This window comes from Phacochoerus africanus, chromosome 6, assembly GCF_016906955.1.
Source record: "Phacochoerus africanus isolate WHEZ1 chromosome 6, ROS_Pafr_v1, whole genome shotgun sequence".
In the NCBI taxonomy this organism is placed as follows: domain Eukaryota; kingdom Metazoa; phylum Chordata; class Mammalia; order Artiodactyla; family Suidae; genus Phacochoerus; species Phacochoerus africanus.
The window spans coordinates 21,278,191-21,301,317 of NC_062549.1; positions in this window are offsets into that span (position 1 = coordinate 21,278,191).

The window sequence follows — 23,127 nt, forward strand, 5'->3', positions numbered from 1 at the left end:
TTTGTATTCCTTTTCTAATATTTCATTGCTGGTATACAGAAATGCAACTGACTTCTGAATGTTAATCTTATATCCTGCTACTTTGCTGAATTTATGAATCAGTTCAAGGAGTTTTGGGGTTGAGTCCTTAGGGTTTTCTATGTATAGGATCATGTCATCTGCATACAGTGACAGTTTGATCTCTTCTCTTCCTATTTGGATGCCTTTTATTTCTTTTGTTTGTCTAATCGCTGTGGCTAGGACTTCCAAAACTATGTTGAAGAGCAGTGGTGAGAGTGGGCATCCCTGTCTTGTTCCAGATTTGAGTGAGAAGGCTTTCAGCTTTTCCCCATTGAGGATTATATTTGCTGTGGGTTTATCATAAATGGCTTTGATCATATTCAGGAATGTTCCCTCTATACCCACTTTGGCGAGGGTCTTGATCATGAATGGATGTTGGACTTTGTCAAATGCTTTTTCTGCGTGTATTGAGATGATCATATGGTTTTTGACTTTTTTTTTGTTAATGTGGTGTATGATGCTGATTGATTTGCGTATGTTGAACCATCCTTGTGAACCTGGGATGAACCCAACCTGGTCATGGTGTATAATTTTTTTGATATGTTGTTGGATTTGGTTGGCTAAGATTTTGTTGAGAATTTTTGCATCTATATTCATCAATGATATTGGGCTATAGTTTTCTTTTTTGGTGGTATCTCTGTCTGGTTTTGGAATGAGGGTGATGGTGGCATCCTAGAATGTCTTTGGGAGTATTCCTTCTTCTTCAACCTTTTGAAAGAGTTTAAGGAGGATGGGCACCAATTCCTCTTTATATGTTTTATAGAATTCACCTGTGAAGCCATCTGGTCCTGGACTTTTATTTGTAGGGAGTGATTTTATGACCTCTTCAATTTCATTTCTAGTGATCGGTCTGTTCAGTTGGTCTGTTTCTACTTGATTCAGTTTTGGCAGGCTGTAAGATTCTAGAAAATTGTCCATTTCTTCCAGATTGTCAAACTTGTTGCCACATAGTTGTTCATAGTATTCTCTTACGGTTTTTTTGTATTTCTGCTGTATCCATTGTGATTTCTCCTTTTTCGTTTATAATTTTGGTTATTTGGGTTCTTTCGCTCCTCTTTTTAGTGAGTCTGGCCAGGGGTTTGTCAATTTTGTTTACCTTTTCAAAGAACCAGCTCTTGGCTTTATAAGTTTTCTCTATTGTTTTTTGAGTCTCTATTTTATTGATTTCTTCTTTGATCTTTATAATTTCCTTCCTTCTGCTGACTTTAGGACTTTTTTGTTCTTCTTTTTCTAATTCATTTAGGTGGAGGGTTAAGTTGTCCATTTGGGATCTTTCTTCTTTTTTGAGAAAGGCCTGTATTGCAATAAATTTCCCTCTGAGCACTGCTTTCGCAGCATCCCATAGATTTTGAGCGGTTGGGTCTTCATTATCATTTGTTTCAAGGTAGTTTTTAATTTCCTTCTTGATTTCCTCATTGACCCATTGGTTTTTTAGTAGCATGTTGTTTAGTCTCCATGCAGTAGGTTTTTTCTCTTTCTTTTTCCCATGGTTGACTTCTAATTTCATGGCATTGTGGTCAGAGCAGATACTTGAGATAATTTCTATGCTCCTAAATTTATTGAGATTAGCTTTGTGTCCCAATATGTGGTCGATTCTTGAGAATGTTCCATGAGCATTTGAGAAGAATGTGTATTCTGCTTTTTTTGGATGTAGTGTCCTGAAGATATCAATTCAGTCTAACTTTTCTATTGTTTCCTTTAGGATCTCTGTTGCTTTATTGGTTTTTCTGTCTAGAGGATCTGTCCATTGATGTGAGGGGGGTATTAAGGTCTCCTACGATGATTATATTCTCATCAATATCTCCCTTTATGTCTGTTAATATTTGTTGTATGTATCTGGGTGCTCCTGTATTTGGGGCATATATGTTGACGATAGTAACATCCTCTCCTTGGATGGATCCCTTAATCATTAAGTAGTGTCCTTCTTTGTCTTTCTTTATGTCTTTTGTTTTAAAGTCTATTTTGTCTGATATGAGCATTGTGACTCCTGCTTTTCTGTCATGTCTATTGGCATGAAATATTTTTCCCCACCCTTTCACTTTCAATCCATATGTATCATTTGTCCTAAGGTGAGTTTCTTGTAGGCAGCATATTGAAGGTTTTTGCCTTTTTATCCACTCAGCCACTCTGTGTCTTTTGATTGGGGTGTTCAGTCCATTGTCATTTAAGGTGATAATTGATAGATGATTAGTTATTGCCATTTGAACCTCGTGTTCCAGTTGATTCTATGGTTCTCCATTCTTCCTTTCTTTTTTTTTTTTTTTTTTTTGATTGGATGGTCTCCTGTTATTATCTGCTTGAGTGTATTTTTTTTTTCATTTTCTGCAAATGCAATATTTGGTTTTGGCTTGTGGTTGCCCTGTTTTTTAAGTATGCTAACCCCTTCCCATAATTGTGTGTTTTAGCCTGATGGTCCTGTAAGTTCAAACACTTCATTACTATATGAAAATTAAGAAGAGAAACATGCAAACAAACAAACAAAACGGGTTATTTATTTCGTAACATCCCTTGCCCACATTTTATGGTTTTCATGACTCTTTTTTATTTTTTTCTTTTTAATTTTATTTTGTTTGAGGCCTGTTCATGATTAAATCTGTATGCTGGCTTATTTGAGTGACTGCTCTCTGATTGCGGTTTCCTCAGTCCTAGTTCTTCCTCTTCTTCTTTTTTTTTTTCTTTTCTTTTTTCTTCCCTTTCCTTCCTTTCTTTTTGGTTTAGAGAAGCCCTTTCAATATTTCCTTTAACCTGGGTTTTGTGTTGCTGTATTCTTTAAGTTTTTGTTTGTTGGAAAAAATTTTTATTTCCCCTTCTATTTTAAATGATATTCTTGCTGGATAGAGTATTCTAGGTTGCATATTTTTTCCTTTGAGCACTTTAAATATCTCTTGCCATTCCCTCCTGGCCTGTAGTGTTTCTGTAGAGAAGTCAGCTGATATTCTTATGGGGGTTCCCTTGTAGGTAACATTCTGTTTTTCTCTTGCTGCCTTTAGGATCCTCTCTTTATCACTAATTTTTGCCATTTTTATTATGATGTGTCTTGCTGTGGGTCTATTTGGGTTCAGTTTGTTTGGGGCCCTCTGTGCTTCTTGTATCTTGAACCCAGCATCCTTTAGATTTGGGAAGTTTCCAGCGATAATTTCTTCAAATATATTTTCCATCCCCTTATCTTTTTCTACTCCTTCTGGAATTCCTATTATGCGTAGATTGGCCCGCTTTATATTATCCCATAGGTCTCTTATATTGCTTTCCAGTTTTTTGATTCGGTTTTCTGTCTGTTAACCAGATTGAGTGATTTCCATTATTCTATCTTCCATATCACTGATTCATTCTTCTGCATTATTCATTCTGGTTTTTACTGCCCTTAGTTCAGTTTGCATCTCTGCAAATGAATGTTCTAGTTTTTCTTGGCTCCTCCTTATATGTTCTAGTTCCTTTCTGAGGGTATCTGCATTACTGTTCATATCTTCTCTTAATTCCTTCAGTATTTTCACTATTTCTCTTTTGAACTCCAGGTCTGTCAGACTGCAGAGATCTGTTTCATTGTTGACTGTTTTAGGTGAGTTCTCCTGTTGGTTTGACTGGGGGTGGTTTCTCTGCTTCTTCATCTTGCTTGTTGTTTTCTTTCTCCTGAGGGAGTTGTACTCTCCGTTATCAGGCAGTGTTTGCCTTGTCACTGCTGTGGAATATTTCCTGAGGGCTGGCGTTGTTGGTCAATCTTTTTTGAGGCAGTGTGGCTTTTCTGGAGTGTTGATGGGGCTAACAGTGTTTCTTTGAAGCAAAGGAGGACTTCCTGAGGGCAGACAGGACTGGGAGGTCCACACCACGATGGTAGCAGATTTCACTTGGTCATGCAGAGCTTGCTCTGGTGTTTTTAGGCTGTGGGGTTCTTGCAGGGGGTTGGCGGTGTTGGGCAGCTGTTCCTCAGGAGTGCAGCACCCCCTGGGGGCTGGAGCAGCTATCTGGGTCACTGAGAACCTAAGAGGCTCTTCCCTAGGGCAGCCCAACTCAGAAGGCTGGCCTGAGAGTGTAGGCAGATCTTTTCACAGTCTGGCCAAGCTTGTTGCAGCTTTTCTGGGCTGCAGGGGCTCTTCTAGGGGGCTGGTGGTGCTGAGCAGCTATTCCACGGGAGTGGGGCACCCCCTAGGGGCTTGGGCGGGTAGCAGGGCCACTGGAAACCCAAGAGGCTCCTCCCCAGGGCAGCCCGACTCAGAAAGACCATCTGAGATCTTTTCCCGGCTCGGCCGAGCTTGTTGCAGCTTTTCTGGGCTGCAGGGGGTCCTGCCTGGAGCTGGCAGTCCTATGCAGCTGATCCACTAGGGCACCCCCTGGGGGCTTGGGCGGGTAGCAGGGCCGTTGGAAACCGAAGAGGATCCTCCCCGGGGCAGCCTGATTCAGAAAAACCATCCGAGAATTAGGCAGATCTATTCACTGCCTGGCTAGGCTTGTTCTAGCTTTTCTGGGCTGCAGGCCTTTTCTCAGGGGCTGGTGGTGTTTGGTGCTACTCTTCGGAAGTGTAGCCCCTCCAAAGGGCAAGCAGGCCTGTGCAGGGACAGCCCCTGCAGTGGTAGGCTTCAGGCAATTGTTGAGGCCAGCCCTCCTGGATGGCAGGCAGCCCCAGGTTCCGCGAGAGCGTAGGGGGTGGCGGGGGTGGGGGGAGGGGATGCACTGGGAAGCACAGCTTTCAGCTAGGTAGCGGGCCTGTAAGCTTGCTGTGGCATGGGGGGTATTCTATGGGGACCCACCCCTTCTTCTCTCCCCTCCCCAGCACGGGCGCAGACTAGGCTCTTTTCCCAGGTTCCCTCTGATGCGGCTTTCCACTTCCCCGCTGCTAGAGTATTGCTCCCTTCCTCTGTGACAGCTTTGTTTTCTAGTCTCCCAGGCAGTCTCTGCCCCGTCAAATGGTTTCTAGACCTCCCAAGCAGTTTCCGCTCTGCCCCGCCCCCCAGCCCGGGGACTAACCTCTGGAGCCTAGGTCTCCGTGCCCAGCCCCCACCCAGGTGTCCCCCAGGCCCTTTCTCGGGGACTAACCTTTGGAGGCGAGGTCTCGGTGCCCAGCCCCCACCCAGGCGTCCCCCGGCCCTTTCTCGGGGACCAACCTTTGGAGGCGAGGTCTTGGTGCCCAGCCCCCACCCAGGCGTCTCAATTTTTGGTGACTGTGCCCGTAGTTCAGATGGTCCGTTCGGTTCTTGATTGGCTTTTCCGTACTCCAACTTACTGCTACACTCTTCTCTGCATCTACAGATTCCTCCGGTTGGTTTGATCTTTCCCCCGTGTAGGTTACTTTCCAGGGTGCGGGATCCCTTTCTCCTCTGCAGTTCCCTTTCGGGAGCGCCCGTCCCGCTCGGATTCACCTTCTCTCACTCTCCTCTTTTCTCCCGTTCTGCCCTGTAATGTCACGAACTTCTTGCCATTATTGGAGTTTAGGTTCTTCTGCCAGCGATTGGTTGCTGTTCTGTGCGAGTCATTTATTCTGTAGATGTGCTTTTTTTTGTTGTGTTTGTGGGAGAGGGCGAGCGTGTCCCCCTACTCCTCCGCCATCTTGTCCTCTCTCTCTCAATTCATGCTTTATTGCTCTGGTAATTTGTCATGTTTTCACTTCTAAGATGAATTTGACTTTTTCTATTATTTCTTTCCTGAACTCAGTCATTTTACATCTTTCTGGGGCTTTTGTTGTTGTTGTTGTTGTTGTTAGGAGTTTTAAATTTCTCAGTTGAGGTATTTATTTCATATCTGCAAATTTTTGTTTTCATGTATTCAGGCGAGAGTATTATGTTTCACTTTTCTTCTACTTCATGGTTGACATTTTGAGGATCTTTTTCAATAGTAATATATTTTGAATCTCACTTTTACTCTAATTTTGTATGTATATCATCTACTGTTCCTGTTTATTTTGAAGGTCTAATTTCTCAGACCAGCAGTGGCAGGTGTACATAGACAAAAGTGAACATTTTTAGAGGCTTAATGTTTAGGTTGCTTAGTTCAAGACTATCCTCTTTGGTTGGCATGGTAAAGTGCACTTCTTGAATTGGTTTTGCTATTTTTGAATGGAAAGGATTTATGTTTTCTGATATGTGATCCTCTCCCCACCCCACCCCTCTCTCTCTCTCCCTCCTTCCCTCCATCTTACTCACTCTATTCTCACTCTCTCTTTCACACACACACAGAAGTGTGTTCCCTTTTCCTTGCATCACCAAATACCCAGGGAGCATGGCCTTTTGCAGATTGCTCCATTTTCCTTATAGAAGTCTTGCTTTCCAAGACTGCTCCTTTGGGTTCTTCTTACATTCAAATCCACTCCAATTTTATTTTCTCATAGTCAGCACTCTGATCTACCAGATTTTAAATTTGTTCTCACTGTTTTCCAACTTTTGGCAAGGCTTTAATGGTGGGGATTATTTTAGGGCAATTTTATTTGGGTTCTTTCTTTCCTGCTCCTCTTCCCTTTGATCTCTTTAACACCTGACTCTTCCCCAAAATAGGGTTTTTTTAAAAAAAATTTCTACTTACCGATGTCTTAAGCTCACAGTGTTATATTTCCCTTTCCTTAGATGTGCAGAAAGCATAGATTAAGGTTAGTTTAATTTGCTGCCCTTATCTACCCAGATGAGTTTTGGGAAAATGTCCGAAGAGAAATAGATTTCACAGGCCACCATTATTCTATGTCAAACCAGAAGGACCAGATGATTAGAATTTAAGTAAAAGAGTGTCAGAAGTAGGATTCGAAAAGATAAAGCTTTTGACAGGGCTTCAGAAACGTGTTTTACTATCCATTTGCACCTCCCAGATAAAGAAAAAAAAGAGAGATGCTTTCTTCTTTGCTTAAGTGCAAGCAATCCTCCAGGGCACCCACTCCTACTCATCACATCCATCTTAACCTCACCCAGGCTCAGAGGGTGAGACACAGAATTAATCACTGGTAGGGCTTTCGTGAGTAACAGTACTTCTGTTGTCCTCATGCCTGACTGCAGTTTCTCACCTGTATACTTTCTCTTCCCAGGATAATATTGCCCCCAATTTCTCAGGCCCTTTCAATGAGCAAATTTTATGCACTTTAAGATTCTAAATATTAGCTCTTTCAGAAAGCCCTCTTTGACTTCCTACAAGCTGGTTTATGGGCCTTTCCTCTGTGCAACTAGAGCAGATCATACACTTGAACTTGACATATTATTCTGTTTGTGAGTATGCTTCCAACTACAAGGTATGGATGTGTCATGATCTCACAGAGAATTATATGTAGTAATGCTCAATAAGCATTGGTAGAATTGGAGTTCCCATTGTGGCTCAGTAGTAAAGAAGCTGACTAGTATCCATAAGGATGAGGGTTCGATCCCTGGCCTTGCTCAGTGGGTTAAGGATCTGGTGTTGCTGTGGCTATGGCGTAGGCTGGCAGCTACAGCTCCAATTCTATCCCTAGCCTGGGAACTTTCATATGCCGCATGTGCAGCCCTAAAAAGCAAAAAAAAAATAAGAAATAAACATTTGTGGAATGAATCGATGGATAAAGAAGTGATTGTAACTGCTTTACAAGTGCCTACAGTTGGCATGGTCCTAGTCGATGGGAAAGGGTCTCTTTTTTAGTTATAGTTGAGGGTCATTGGTCCCTAAAGAACAGTTTTCTACACTTACATCCCTGGATCGAGGGCCATTTGGACATAAATATTGACTAGACCTCTCTCAGTGCCTGGGAGCATGGAGCATTTTGCCAGAGGAATGCTCAGGTGATCTTTCTGGTTTTTTCTCCAGCCATGTCCTATCTGAGACTCACAAATGCTGGTCTCTTCTCTACATAAAGCTAAATGGGAAGAGCAAATCTATTCCTATAGTCTGAAGAAATTTTCTGTTCAGGTAGAGGCAGAATAAAATTCATGTAACCTAGTTTTCTACCTTCACTCATTTTTTTTGATAAGATTTTAATTTTTTTCTATTATAGTTGATTTGTAATGTTCTGTCAATTTCTGATCTTTAATTGTATTTCAGAAGAATATTTGATAGTGAAGGTGATCTTATCCAAGATCACTGTAATTCTTGGAATTCGAAAGTCTTTTCCTTCCTTCTTCTCCTATTCCTGAGACTCTAAGAGTCACCAAAGCATAGATTTAGGAATCAAAAGGATGTTGTGACCAGTTAGCCCTCTCATTTGACAGACAGACACTGACTTGGCTGTAATTATAGAGCTGGTTAATGGCAGAATGAGTAGAAAAATCAAAGTTTCTCAATTCATTGTTTTATGTTCTTTCTGTTTATGTTATTTATGGCTTTCTGGTTCAAATCTTGATGGTACCCTCTCCCTTAAAGCCCCTAACATAATATGCTTAGGGGCACTAAGGGGAAATTTTAAAAGCATTTTACTACACTATGCAGCCTTAAGATTATAGATATGTACTTCTCCTTGTCATGCCCACCAAAAAATTTTAAAATTTGGAGAACTTCCTTCTTCCAGTCCTTTATTTTTGTCATGAAAGAGAGAATAAAATATTTTTTGAAGTGAGGTGTAAGCAGGAATTTACCTGAGTTCTTCCAGGCCTTTACATTCTCTTCGTCCGCTCTAATTTTCTCTTCCAAATGTTCCACTTAGGCAGAGTTAATGATGAATTTCAGGGGTTTTTGGAGATTTTGCCATCTCAAAATACTACCGACTCGTTTCTGTCTGGACTATCTCATAAAGGGGTGACTCCATCTTCTTTGAACATAGAGAATAATTTACAATCCTGGTTTTACCACACTCCGGGATGTCTTCAGCTATAAAGCAGTGTCAAGAGATTGTCAAAACAAAATTAATTGAAATTGAAACAATAAATTCCTGCCATATAATGTCTTCAGAAGGTGAAAGGCCAGGTGTGTCTCAGAATAAAGCAAAAAGAGAATGCCCTAAAGGGTGGAAATTGTGGATCCAAAGGGAAGATTAAACATCTTTTACTCCAACATCAGCCGTGTTTTTAAAAGCCTACAGGTTTTAGAGGGAGGAAAAACCAGAATTGTCAAAACAAGAAACCACATCTTCTTACAAGCCAGGGCCCTCCACAGAATTTCTGACAGTTTGAATACCAACTAAAGTTTTTTTTTTAACACCAGACTTAACATGCACAGGCATTTCAGATCTGTCACTAGAAGCAGGATGATGTCAGTGAGAAAATCTGGTGTTGTTTCATTTTCACAAGTTTTTCAGGATCCGCGATGGAACTGTTTGTTGAACATGTCACCGCAGAGAAGGGGTAATAATTAGTGATCTGAGAAACAAGGCTTGTGGCGAGGTTAAGAATCAAAAAATGCTTATTAACAAGGAGAAGAGCTGTCAAAGGGAGGAAGGCAGTGGGATAAACATAGTGCTTGTCACTCCTAGAAGTTCCAGTTTATTTAGAAGCTTTGGAATTGTGTTCTCCGGGCCACGTGTGGGGTATGACTCAGAAACTCACCCTGCATGGGGGTGCTGTTCCAGTCATGCTTGAGAAACATGCCCTGACATGGGCATCTTTGCACCTTGCCTTTCAGACTTGAAAGATGCATGAGAGTGCTATACCAATGAAGACACTTTTAAAATACATAAAGATGATAATGAGGTTTTAAAGAATCTTTCATTATTCTGTGCCTACTTAATTCTCTGCTTCCTGTTAAGAGGCAGTGTCCTCCCTATTAAATTTCCTTTGCTCTAAGTTAGCATTTAATTATTGAAAAATGGATTGATGTATGTTATTCTGGTATCCTTATGAAGAATTGAGAGTTTCACATAATATATCTAGTATCTTTCTATATAAGAGAGGAATTGGTGGCCCCTTGATATTCATTTGCTTCTTTTCCTTAGTAATGGAATCCAAGTTTTATTTCAGTATCAATGATTCTGGCTAGAAGAAAACATTTCTCAGCCTATGATATTTTTCAGCTAAGTGTGATCATGAAATTAAGTTCTTGCCAATGACATGCAAACAAAAGCATTGCATGAAGGCAGAGTAAGGTTTTGAAAAACTGTTAACTCATTTGCAAATATGTCCATGTAATTCACCTTTCTCCTGACTGCAATCTGGTATTGGATTCTGATTGCTGGAGCTCTAGCAGCCAACTTGATCCATGAGGTGGCTTTGAGAGTGGAGAGCATTCTGGGATGATAAAGCAGAAAGACAGAAGAATATCTTGGCTTCTAACAATTTTATAGCATGACCATACTCCTCCTGGATTGCTAAATTCTGGGGCCTCAAATTATATCAGAGAATAAATACCTAACTTGTTTAAACACTGTTATTTCTGCTCTTTGCTACTTGCAGCTAAACGCAATTCAGTTCTTACTTAATAAATACCCTTGCTGCAAGTAAGCTCAGTGAAAGCAGCATGACCTATAGTTAAACCTGTCCTCAAAAAATCGGGCCTTAAATATCAAAAAATTGGCAAACAAATGTATGTTTTTACATTTATAAAATGTATCATTTTACAATTCTTCCTTTAGAACTATTTAAAAATATTCCAGTTTCATTTACCTCTGACGTGAACCTTTCCCACTCAAAATTTGTGGCATTGACATTAAGCTATTTGTAATTGAGTGCTGGATTCAGATATTTACACTCATAGTGATGAAATGGACTCATAAGAGTAAGTATTTACATTTGAATGCTTTTTATTGGAGATATAAATAACCCATCTTAGACATATTTAAGCTGAAAGGTAATTTATTAGCTCATGGGGCTGACTGGGAAGTCTAGGGGTCAGATGACCTTCAACGTGGGGAGATCCAGGTCTTCAAACTGTGTCATCAGATATAGTGTCACTATCTTCTGGCTCTGTCTGTTAATTTTTTCCCCCTTTAAGCCTATTGGATTCATTCTCCTTGCTATGAAGAGACTCTGTGAGATGGAAAAGTTTTTCTTTAGTCAGTCCCCCAAGCAGACATCACTGTTGCTCTTGTTATTAAGGAAAGAGAGGGAGTCTGTCCCACATTTAATTGGTCCTGAATAGGTCTGGTGCTCTTGGACTATGCCTCATGAACAGATTTGGGTCACCACGTCTGTACACTGTGATTACCATCATACCAGAACCACTTGGTGATGGTAGACCAGTCCCAACCTCCCCACTGTTTCGGGGGTTTCTATTCTGGGCCTTGGAAACATTGCTCTTGTTCCCCTGGGATCCTATTTCCGCTAAGATGCTGGGACTCTGTGAGGGTTTATTAGCCCATTCTAGGGCCAGCTGAAAGCTATGCAGCTGCACAGCAGAGGACCTATGAGAGAATCCTATGCTCATGAACTAGCTTTGTATCCTTAAAAGTGACTTTCTCCTTCTGGATTTTAACTGTCTGGACCAGAAAATGAAGACTTTGGACTTGGTACTCTTTAATATCATTTCAAATCCTAAAAGTTTCCAACTATGATTCCATGCTTGCTTAAGCCATATATTCTGCTCTAGGAATATTGCTGCCTCTGTGCCTTGACATATGTAAACTCTGTCTTTGATAAATACCCTGGTGCCCTGCATTAATCTACAAAGACTCTGGGGACAGTTTTTACTTTTTTTCTTTGGCTATTTTACTACTTTAATCTGAGAAAAATGGTGTTCCCCTCTATAAAAAAAAAACCCATGTTTTCTAAGAGAATCCAATTAAACATAAAAAAATAGTAATTAAAGAATGAACCATTACAGGGGATGAAAACAGGAGTATTAGCAGGTTGGGGAAGACGCTTACATGTGCTGAAGGTGTGAAGAGGCTTGAACAGTCATCAGTTCTTCCACTTGAGAGAGAGAGATTTATTTATCCAAAGACACTCTATGGACTTTGGGCTTTTGAAATAAGAGAAGAAAAATTAATAATTATTTTTTATTTTATGCCAGGCACTGTACTAAGTTTTATGATGTGGTTTTTCTCATTTATTTTTTGTTAATAATGCCTCATTAGGGTAGATGTAATTTTTTTAATTAGGACCACTCAGATGAAGAAGGAGGCTATTGGTAAGTAAGTGGTGAAATATCAAGTAAGCAATAGATGGTAAAGGTGGATTAATACTCAGGGAGCCTAACTCCAGAGGCTGACCTCAACTCAGAATGATTTAATGGTTTGGAGCCTTTCCATCATATTTCCTCCTTGTTCTCCTCTGCTTCCTGGCTTCCTCCTCTGGAAAACAGTCAACTCTATTCCATTGAAAAAAGACCTTGAGGCACACATATAATTAGAAAGCTGGACTTGAAGAAATGTAGCTGCTAAAGAAAATGAACCGCTTAAGAGTTTTTCAGCCAAGGGCAAAAGAAAGGGGATCTTGTTGATGGCTAAATGTTCTTTTTAGAATTTATTAATCTCTATTTGGAAGCTACTTTTTGGAAAGAGAAAGGAAAGAATGTTTCCATGAGGCTTGCTCTCTCCTGTAAGGTCCATCTGGTATTGCAGGTATGCATGCCAAATCACGCTATTAAAATAACACATACAAAGGGCTGTTCCTTTTATAAGTTGAAAATCTGTCTGATTTTTCACACTTTCACCAAATCAATGTCTAGAGAAACATTTTATAAGTTACAATATGTCCTCTGTTGCTGCTGCTTCAAGTTATGATTAAGTTAGTCATAAATCTCTTTTGGAGGCTTAAAATTTTTCCCAGATATGATCCTACAGACATTAAGAGCTAAGTCTTCCCTAAAGGTGGACATTTAAGCTTTTTCTTCTGGAGATCAGCAAGTCCCTTTCTCTGCTGTTAAGCCCATAAGCTTCATTCTTTTAAGATTTCTCAGTCTCTGGGAGTTCCTATCGTGGTGCAGTGGAAACAAATCCAACTAGGAACCATGAGGTTGCAGGTTTGATCCCTGGCCTGGCTCAGTGCGTTCAGGATCTGGCGTTGCCATGAGCTGTGGTGTAGGTCACAGATGCAACTCAGTGTAGGCGTTGCTGTGGCTCTGGTGTAGGCCAGCAGCAACAGCTTTGATTAGACCCCTAGCCTGAGAATCTCCATATGCTGTGGATGTGGCCCTAAAAAAAAAAAAAAAAAGAAAAAAAGAAAAAAAAGAAAAGAAAAAATTTCTCAGTCTCGAGACCATCTCCCAAGAAGCCAACTGTTCTCCTTTTTCTGGACCACTTTCTCCCATTGTATAAATCACTGGGTACCACAGTGATTTGTCTTTCTATTCAGGGACTGAGCTCCTTGAGAAGAGTGTTCTGCTTCTTGTTCATCACTATCCTGAGGGTCTAGGGCAGTACCTGGCATGTAGAAGGCTCTCCACTGGTATGTGTTGCACTAAAATGATTCTAAGACAAAGTTTGCCTCCATGACCACAAGGGATAGAGGAACACCTGAACAATGCTTGTCACTGTGGGTCAAAATTCAAAATTCGACTTCCCTTTGAGGATAAAACTGTAGCCCACCGGATCCTGGGGCAGAGCTTCCATAAGCAACCTATCTTAATAAATCTATTTCTTGCCTATCAAAAAAACCCTCAAAACTCATCTTAAAAACCACATAAAAGAGAATGACTGCACCAAAGTCCATGAACTAGCAACTTGGTATACTGAGGATCATTTATAAAATCATGTCCCCTAATAGGAAAACTCAGGAAGACACTTCCTCCATTCTGAAGTTTAGGCATTTGGGAATGCGGTGGCAGGAACAGAAGAAATTAAATTTCATCTAAACATGGAGAATGGATTTTTTTCAATTTTTGTTTGAAGTGATATGTTCTGGCTAGTGAGTACAGAACTGAAAAGGTTCAAGAAAGATAGTGGCCCAAACCATGGTGATTTTGAAATTTCAATTTAAACAACTCTTTAAGCATTATTGGGAATAATCTTAAAAACAGTGTCGCCCCCTGCCCCCCCCCCCCCCATGTTATTTCAGAGCTTGGGAGTCTTGGTCCACATGTGCAGCTTTATATGATGAAATACTATTTTAAAAATATTTTCCAGACCTCATGTTTCCTCGTGATGTATTTGTGGCTAACTTTAATGTCATGATACAAGAAGTTTTCTGTTCAGTTTTGTTTGGTTTTGTAAATGTCAAATACTATTACATAAACAAGGAGCAAGCAGTGTTTTGAAGCAATGTTGCTTTTTAATCAAATACATTTTCTCTGGAGTTCCTGCTGTGGTGTAATGGGATCAGCAGCATCTTTGTAGTGCTAGGATGCAGGTTCAATCCCTGGGCCTGGCACAGTGAATTAAGGATCCAGCATTGCCACAGCTGCAGCTTAGGTCATAACTATGGGTCAGATCTGACCCCTGGCCCAGGAACTCCATATGTCACAGGGCAGCCAAAAAAAATTTTTTTTTTCTCTAATAATAACCTGTTTAATCAACTGAGTTCTGTATCTACCATCTCCTAAGTGATTCATTCAGGAAAGTGACAACTTCTCCAAACATCGGTTCCTTCTTTTGGTAAATATCATTCTTACAATGATAACATGAAAGAATATATGTAAATCTCATGGCATGGTATATAAAATATATTAGAAACTCAATAAAGATTACCTTTTTTCTCTCATATAAAGAAAAAAAATACTTGGAATGATTACCATGTTACCCCTCAGCCTTCTCCCCTTTAACATATAATTCCTTTTAGAAATTCTTCTAAGTCTCCCAAATTCTTATTATTCTATTCTATCCTGAACAACTTTTTTCCCTTGTAACTGCGAAAGTTCATCATCCAAAAAAAAAAAAAAATTCCAAGAAAGAATTTTCAACCTTTAGACAACTCAGCTATTTGGAGCCAACACTGAAATTAAATAAATTGCACAGAGGCTACCTTTCAAGTCAGTTAGTGTTGGCTAAAGTTGCAGCATTTAGGAGAACTGAAAAACTATCTCTTTTCTAAATAACAACAATAAAATGTATTGTCGGAATATACATTCAAATAGGTTAAGTACTTTTTCATGCCTTCTCCTAAATTGGAGTCACAGAGAGGGTCTGGAAAAGCATTATGACACAAATCCAGAAAAATGGTATTCCTGGCTCGTAATGGAAAGAGGCATGAGAGAGAGTGTGTTTGTGTGTGGGTGCATGCACACGCGCATGCACATGCCGGCACACGTGTTTGTGCACGCTCATACACGTGCACACGCAGGTGTGTTCTACAGAAGAGACAAAATCTACAGTCAGTTCTTTCAGGCAATCAAAACACCTGTGGCAATAATAATGATTTAATGCCTTATTCTACCTCCAAGATGCTCCAGGCCGTCACCAGCTCTGTAGAAGCAGTTTATCATTATGTATGTTAGGATGTTGTGAACAAAGAGTAAAATCACTCAGAGACACAACACTTTGGTGAATAACATTCTGTTTCAAATCCTCATATTGATTTCTTGCAGACCATCTTTGCTCATTTCTAGCCTTTGGATGATTTCTGTGTCTTTGGCAGAGTTGAGACAGCATGATAATTTAGGGAATTGTTAGTGAACTTAACGTTCATACCAGGTGCCAACTCTTCCTGCAGAGAAATTAATATTGTGTCAGCTCCTGCCATCTTCCTAACGTAGAAGAAGATAGTATGAGTCATGAAGTAAAACTGGTTAATAATAATTAGCTTAATGACCAGTTACATTATTCTAGATATTGTTTCAAGCTTTTTGCATGTCTTATGTAACTGAATCCTCAACAACCCTTCATTAATATCATCCCCATTTTAAGGTGAGAAAATAAAGGGCAGAGAATTTAAATAATTTTCTCACATTGACATAGTGATGAACTGGTATAGTTATCATTCGAACAAAGGTAATCCGACTCCACAGTCTGACTTTGGCACTTTCTTTGGCAACATAAAATATTCTGAATATTTTTCACTATGGGAATGGAGGGCTTAACATACTAACTCAAGAGGTCAGTTAGATTCTCAAAGGAAAAACTTTTCAGAGACCTCTATAACCCAGCATAGCTTTCCACACTAATTTTATTGTTAATCTTTTATGAATAGGATGGTACCAAAGTGGGTTACTGACTTTTTCTCAAATCTGTCCTCAGGCTTTCCTATCCATTCATTTACTAATGCCTTTTGTTCTTTTTATATGCTTTTGCTTTATAATCTCTGTCTCTATAAGGGAAAGAACTCCTACCCTTATCTACAAACCCACTTTAAGTACAAATGCTTCTGTGAACACTTCCTGGTCTTTTTTTCACTGATGAAATCAATTTCTCCTCTTTCATTTTGCTAAGACTTCACCTGAATCTGTGGTCTATCCTTATTTGTGTTCCTGTCTTATCTGCTTTACTAGATTATAAATTCTTTAAAGCCAGTGCTTACCCTCAGATGGAGTTGGTACTTAATGACTGTTGAATTGATGCTGGAGATCCTGGCTCACGTTTCAGCAACTGAGTCACACAGGTTGCAGGTGGCAGCAGACAACCTTGCCCTCCCATGTCAATACTGAGAAAACAAAGCCAAGTCCTAATGGGTGATGGGCCAGAGCAGCAGGTCCTTGTTCTTGTTCAGGGGATTTTCTCAGTCCAGGAATGGCTGTTTCTCTCTCCTGAAGCACAACAAGGAACAAGGTCTACTTTCCCCTCTCCTTTAGAGTTCCTGTCACCCATTCTGCTCCTGGGGGCTCTTACTTCATAAGAAAGAGTGTCATCTTCCCATACACTGTCCTCTTTGTTGCATCCAAAGACAAGGTCACACTATCTTTACCCTCTAAAGGCCATTACTTTGGAAAATATGGGGATATAAGAGAAAATGTGAAGAAAATAAAAAACTTTAGTTTGTTGCATACTTTTTTGTGTGCAATCTCCTGGGGGTTGTTATTCTCCCTTGCTGACATTAGAGACTCAAATTTACCTAAGACTTTCCTCAACCTTTATTCTTGGGGTGATGTTTCCTGAGAGAAAGAATCATGGCAGAAAGTAGATGCCCATCCATATCCAAGGAAGTAGGATGATGTAGGATTATAAGCATGTCTTTGAGGACCTCTGAATCTTAGCTCTTCCACTTTTGTGGGTATGCGATACTGGGAAATTTGTTGAAAAGACTAAGACTCAAGTTCCTTATTTGTAAAAAAGAAGGTAATATGGTGCTTACAGCACAGAGTTGAGGGGAGTTTGAATGAGAAACATATGTAAAAGGCTCTGGTAGGCATGGCTTCTCTTCACCATTATGTAGTTTTCTATTTCTCAGCATAGGGGAGTTTTGTACTTGCTCAGACCCATGAAATGAGGAGCAGTTGTGTGACACAGTCAATGACATACGAGTATAAATGATGTGTCACTTCAAGGTAGAACATTTAATTACTGGTGCCAGTCTTTCCTGTCTGCCTTTTCCAGGGCAGAAGCACACATTGGTATGACAGTGTCATGAGGGTAAAGAAGCCTGGAAAACTAAGAAGCCCAGAGGAGACTTTGTCCAAGCAAGAAATAAAGCTTTGTTGTCTTTAGCCTCTGGAATGGTGGGTTTATCTGTTATGACAGCATAGCCTAATCTATCCTAATACTGTGCTTAATAGAGTCTAAGACAGAGTAAATAATTTTACTAGTTTTTACCTAGTTTTTAACATAGGTAATTTGCATTCTCTAGGACCTCTAGATTAGGAAGTACCTTTATTAATGAGCCCCTAACCCAGTCCCACATGGGAATATATTTCCTCATACTTAGCATTAGCATGCTTTCATGAAAACCTCACCAACACAGTCCCTCAGCATGATATAGCATGTTCCCTTGTAACATTTATCTGCCTGGAATTTCTTTACTTCAGTAAAATAATTAGAAACATCATTCCATGCATGCCCAAATTTAATCTTTTAAAAATAAATCTTATTGGAGCATAATTGACTTAGAAAGTTGTTAGTTTCAGGTGTACAGAAAAGTAAATCAGCTATACATATACATATATGCATTCCTTTTCAGATTCTTTTCTTTTTTGGTGCCTTGCAGTTTACAGTCAGGATGTACCCCCTAGCCAAAGTCAGCCAGAGCTTTCTTACATCAAGATGACATTTCTAAGCAATGCTATTGATAGTATTATTACTATGGAGTTCCCATCATCGCTCAGTGGAAAAGAATCTGACTAGCATCCGTCAGGAATCAGGTTTGATCCCCGGCCTTGGTCAGTGGGTTAAGGATCCAGCATTGCTGTGGTGTAGATTGCAGATGTGGCTTGGATCCCGTGTTGCTGTGGCTGTGGCATGGGCTGGCAGCTGTAGCTCCGATTCGATACCTAGCCTGGGAACCTCCGTATGCCACAGGTGTGGCCCTTAAAATAAAGTATTATCACTAATAAAAATAGCTGATATTTATTGAGCATAATACTATGTGCCATATACTATTCTAAGTACATCAAATAAAATTTATTTGCATATATGATCTATGACATAATTATATATAGAATGCTTAGAGATTTAGAGTATATAAAGTTAGAGCATATGTATTTTACACACACACACACAATTCTATGAGACAGGCATTGCTATTATCCCCATTATCTCAGTCCAGGTCCTATCAGGAGAATTATATATTTTGTTGGGGAAACTTCAATAAAGGTATCAGATATAAAAAAGTAGCAATGAGTTATCACGGTAACTACCTCTAAGACCGTGGAGAAGAGGGAATAGAAGACATTGGAGTTATTAAAACTAAAGAGTTTGAAGGAAAGGCCTTGTGGATTTAAGACTTGGACCTCTGTGGAGGAGGTACTGTTTCAGGTTGTATTTCTATTCTTGAGAAAGTCTGAGGCTGATTCTAGGAGTTTGGAGAACTGCAAACTGGAGGCAGTGCTGCTGGCAGCAACTGTGATTGAGGAACCCTTGCTGCAGTGACAAGACAGGGACAGGAGACACAGCAGGAGGGAATACATGCTTCTTCCAGTCTTCCCTCCAGCCTCCCTAAGTATAGAGCCTGTTGGGGATCCAGCCCACAAAGGAGACAGGTGGCTTTCAGAGTCCCTGCTCTAGCATCAGAAAACAGAGTAGAGCAGCTGAGAGACAACTCTCCATAATTAACACAGTCCACCCCTTTAACCATTCACAGTCTATTTATATACCCTTCAACATATAGTTTGATTTCAATACAACAATTAAACAGCTTTGTGCTTCCACTTAAGAAGTTGCAGCTCTCTCTTTATACAGAGATGTTCTCACCCTCTTAATAAAGTAAGATGCAAAGTTCTAAAAGCTACCCTGTGCTGCTGGAGGAGACAGTCATAGTATTCATCTCTAAAGTTCTGAAAAGCAATCAAGGTCATTTCCATTGGATTTTGCTGAGGCACCTGCATGTGGTTTTAAGAAAAGGATCCATTGAATTGCAAAGGGAAGGAAAACTCTGCTTCACAATGATTTTCTGTGTCCATTGACTTGTAATAAGTTTCAACGCTCAGTGAAGCTGTTCAAGTCATTCATTTTCAGACCTATTTCCAGCTCCATGTTATTCCTAATACTGTCACTGCCATCTTCTCCTTTTCCTTCTCCTCCTCTCCTTCCCCCATCTTCTTCTTCTTCTTCCTTTTCCTCCTCCTTCTTCACGGTCCTCTTTTATTTTTTGCTTTTTTTAGGGCTGCTCCTGTGGCATATGGAAGTTTCCAGGCTAGCAGTTGAGTCAGAGAATACAGCTGCCAGCCTACACCACAGTCACAGCAACACGGGATCTGAGCCATGTCTGCAATCTACACCACAGCTCATGGCAACTCTGGATCCCTAATTCACTGAGCGAAGCCAGGGATCAAACCCATGTCCTCATGGATACTAGTCAGGCTTGTTACCTCTGAGCCATGACAGGAACTTCCCATGGTCTTCTTTTTATATTTGAATATCCTTCTAATCAACTTGAAATTTTTTTCTGAGGAACAAATTAATGTATAAAATACAGAAAAAAAAACTTTGCCATTAAATGTTCTATGTTTACATGCACACCTGATATGACAAATAAAACGTTTATCTCACTCTAATACTGCCAATAATACTTTTTCACATCTTTACTAATATGAGTATCTTATCTCTTGATTTCTATCATGTAGATTCTGTTTCTATTAGAATTTTTATCTTCATAGCTTTTAAATACTTCTGAGATCCTTGGTAGATTGTTCCTACTAATTTTTACAAGTTCCTTATATATCAGAAACACCTATCCATCATACCATAATTTCAATTCTAAACCCAAATTTTATTTCTCTTAAAATTGTGTTTCCGTAGTTTCTGCTCTTAGATTTGGGTCTTAGATCAATCAAAGCAGTTAATACTTGTAAGAAGCTATTGCTGATATCAGTAGAAGGATATAGGATGCATTGATCACCAACCAGAGGGTCCACCTGTCCTGAAGACTGTCACCACGATGCCAAAAGACATGTTAACCTTTCAGACACAATTTTCTAAGCTCTTGGTCTATCAGTGGATGACATTTTACCATACAAAGGGAAGCTTCCATATGACCATGTGGCTTCATCTTTTAGAGTGATAACATAGCAACAGCTTTTGTTCATCTGCAGGAACCAGAAAACAGATTGAATTCTTGGCAAGACCAAAGAAACGAGCTTTCACGAACTCAGCTGGTTATGGTGCTCCCTACGTTGTAAATGCTACTGAAGACAGACCCTGTGAGTGAGGCTTCCCACACTGTGAACAACACATCACTCAGCAACAACCCTCTTCTTGTGGGTACGACAGGGAGAGAAAAACCTGCCAAGGTGAAGATACTAGGAAAGAGGGCAGAAACACTGGCAAATTGCTTTCTTTTCGAAATGGAACACTTAGGAGTGAGCAATAAAAACTAAACAAACATTCACATCACCACTTCATTCTTACTATTGAAGGTGATCAAATTCACAACAAGGCTATCCATAAAACCGAGTGTCTCTTTCATTGCTTGCTAGATGTTGACAGAGGTGAAAAAGGTGATTCGATCCCAGCTCAGGATTAGGTCAGCTCTGAACAGTATTGAAAGGTGGACATGAGTTGGTTTTATTTCCCTGTCAGTGACCCATTTGATAACCTTGGGCGCCTGTGTCATGCTCACTCACTGGCTACCCCTTTTTGGGAATAGTATATATCGAGCTATCATCACCCATATGCATTGTCATCTGAGCACTTGTTATCTACCCGAAGTAGTTACCTCTATTCTACCAGGTATGGAGCATTCAGTGTTATAGATATCATATCAGAAACCCAGCTCAAACCCTTTTCTCATAAATATTCATGACTCATAAATTAGAAGCCAAAGCAATTAAGTTTGCTGTGAGCAAATAAAATTCCAGGGTTAAATTAAGCCGTCAGGATTCTCTGCCCCCATCGCTCTCGCTCTCACTCTCACTCTTTCTCCTTCCTCTCAGGAAGTCTCTATAATGACAGCAAAACAACTATGTGTAATGATGTAGAGAAGAATAAAACATTTCCTAGGTGGGCTTAACAACAGAATGGAGATGACAAAGAAAATAGTCTGCCGACGAAGAGAGGGCCTTGAGGCCTTAGGGATAATGCCAAAAATCTCCTGTATGCATAGTCGGAATTGCAGAGGATAGGAAAGATACAATAAATCAGAAAAAAATTGAAGACACAAAAGCACAAAGAACAAGCAAAAAGATAAAATATACTACATCGAAATTAAACCTTTTGGAAATCAAAGGACATTTTCAACAAAGAAAAAAGATAATTTATAGAATGGGAGAAAATATTTGCCAATCATATAGCTGATATTTATATGCAGAATATATAAATAACTCCTACAGCTCAATAACAAAAAGACAAATAACTTAGTTTTTAAATGAGCAAAAGACTTGAGTAGACATTGCTCCAAGAAGATGACAAATGGCCAAAAAGCATATGAAAATATGCTCAATCATGGAGTTCCCGTCATGGCGCAGTGGTTAACAAATCCGACTAGGAACCATGAGGTTGCAGGTTCGGTCCCTGCCCTTGCTCAGTGGGTTAACGATCCGGCGTTGCCGTGAGCTGTGGTGTAGGTTGCAGACGCGGCTCAGATCCCGCATTGCTGTGGCTCTGGCGTAGGCCAGTGGCTACAGCTCCGATTGGACCCCTAGCCTGGGAACCTCCATATGCCGCGGGAGCGGCCCAAAGAAATAGCAAAAAGACAAAAAGAAAAAAAAAGAAAAAAAGAAAATATGCTCAATCTTTAGTTATTAGAGAAATGCAAATAAAGATGACAAAATAACATTTCGCACCCACTAGGATGACTATAAAAAATAGAAAATAATAAATGTCAAGATGTGGAGAAACTGGAACCCATGTACATTGCTGGTGGGAATGTCAAACGGTGCAGCTGCTGTGGAAACATATTGAAAAGAAGTATTCCAACAAACACTTGTACATGAATGCTCATAGAAGCTCTAGTCACAATAGCCAAAAGGTGCACATAAACCAAATGTCCACCAATGGATGGTTGGATAAATAAAGTGTTGATTAGCTATGTAATAGATTATTATTCAGCCATAAACATGAATGAAGAAGCACTGATGCTTTCTGCAACGTGAATGAACCTTAGAAACATTTTGCTAAGTGAAAGAATCTAGGCACAAAAGGTCAGATGTTGTACAATTTCATTTATATGACATGTCCAGAATCAATAATCCATAGACAGAAGTCAGATTAATGGTTGTCAGGAACAGGTAGAGGGAAGGCTGGGGAGCAGTTTGCTTAAGGGGCACAGGATCTCCTTGGGACTGATGAAAATATTTTGGAATCAAACGGAGGTGACGGCTGCAAAACACTGAGAATATACTACATGCCATCAAAGGATACCCTTTAAAATAGTTAATTGTATGTTATGTGAATTTTGCCTTGATATAAATTTGAAGATTGGAGGGAGTTCCCATTGTGGTGCAGCAGAAATGAATCCAACTTGTGCCCATGAGGATGCGGGTTTGATCCCTGGCCTCTCTCAGTAGGTTCAGGGATCCAGCATTGCTGTGAACTGTGGGGTAGGTCACAGAGGCAGTTTGGATCCCATGTTGCTGTGGCTGTGATGTAGGCTGGTAGCTCTGATTTGACACCTACCCTAGGAAATTCCCTGTGCCATGAGTGTGGCCCTAAAAAGAAAAAATAATAATTGAAGATTGGATGGTGGAGGTTTCCCCAAATTTTGTCAAAACATAAATATTAGTAATTCAAGAAGTTCAGTGAACCCATAGGAAAATAATTAAGAAGTAAACCATGGCTAAGAATTATACTTAAACTTTGGAAAACAAAAG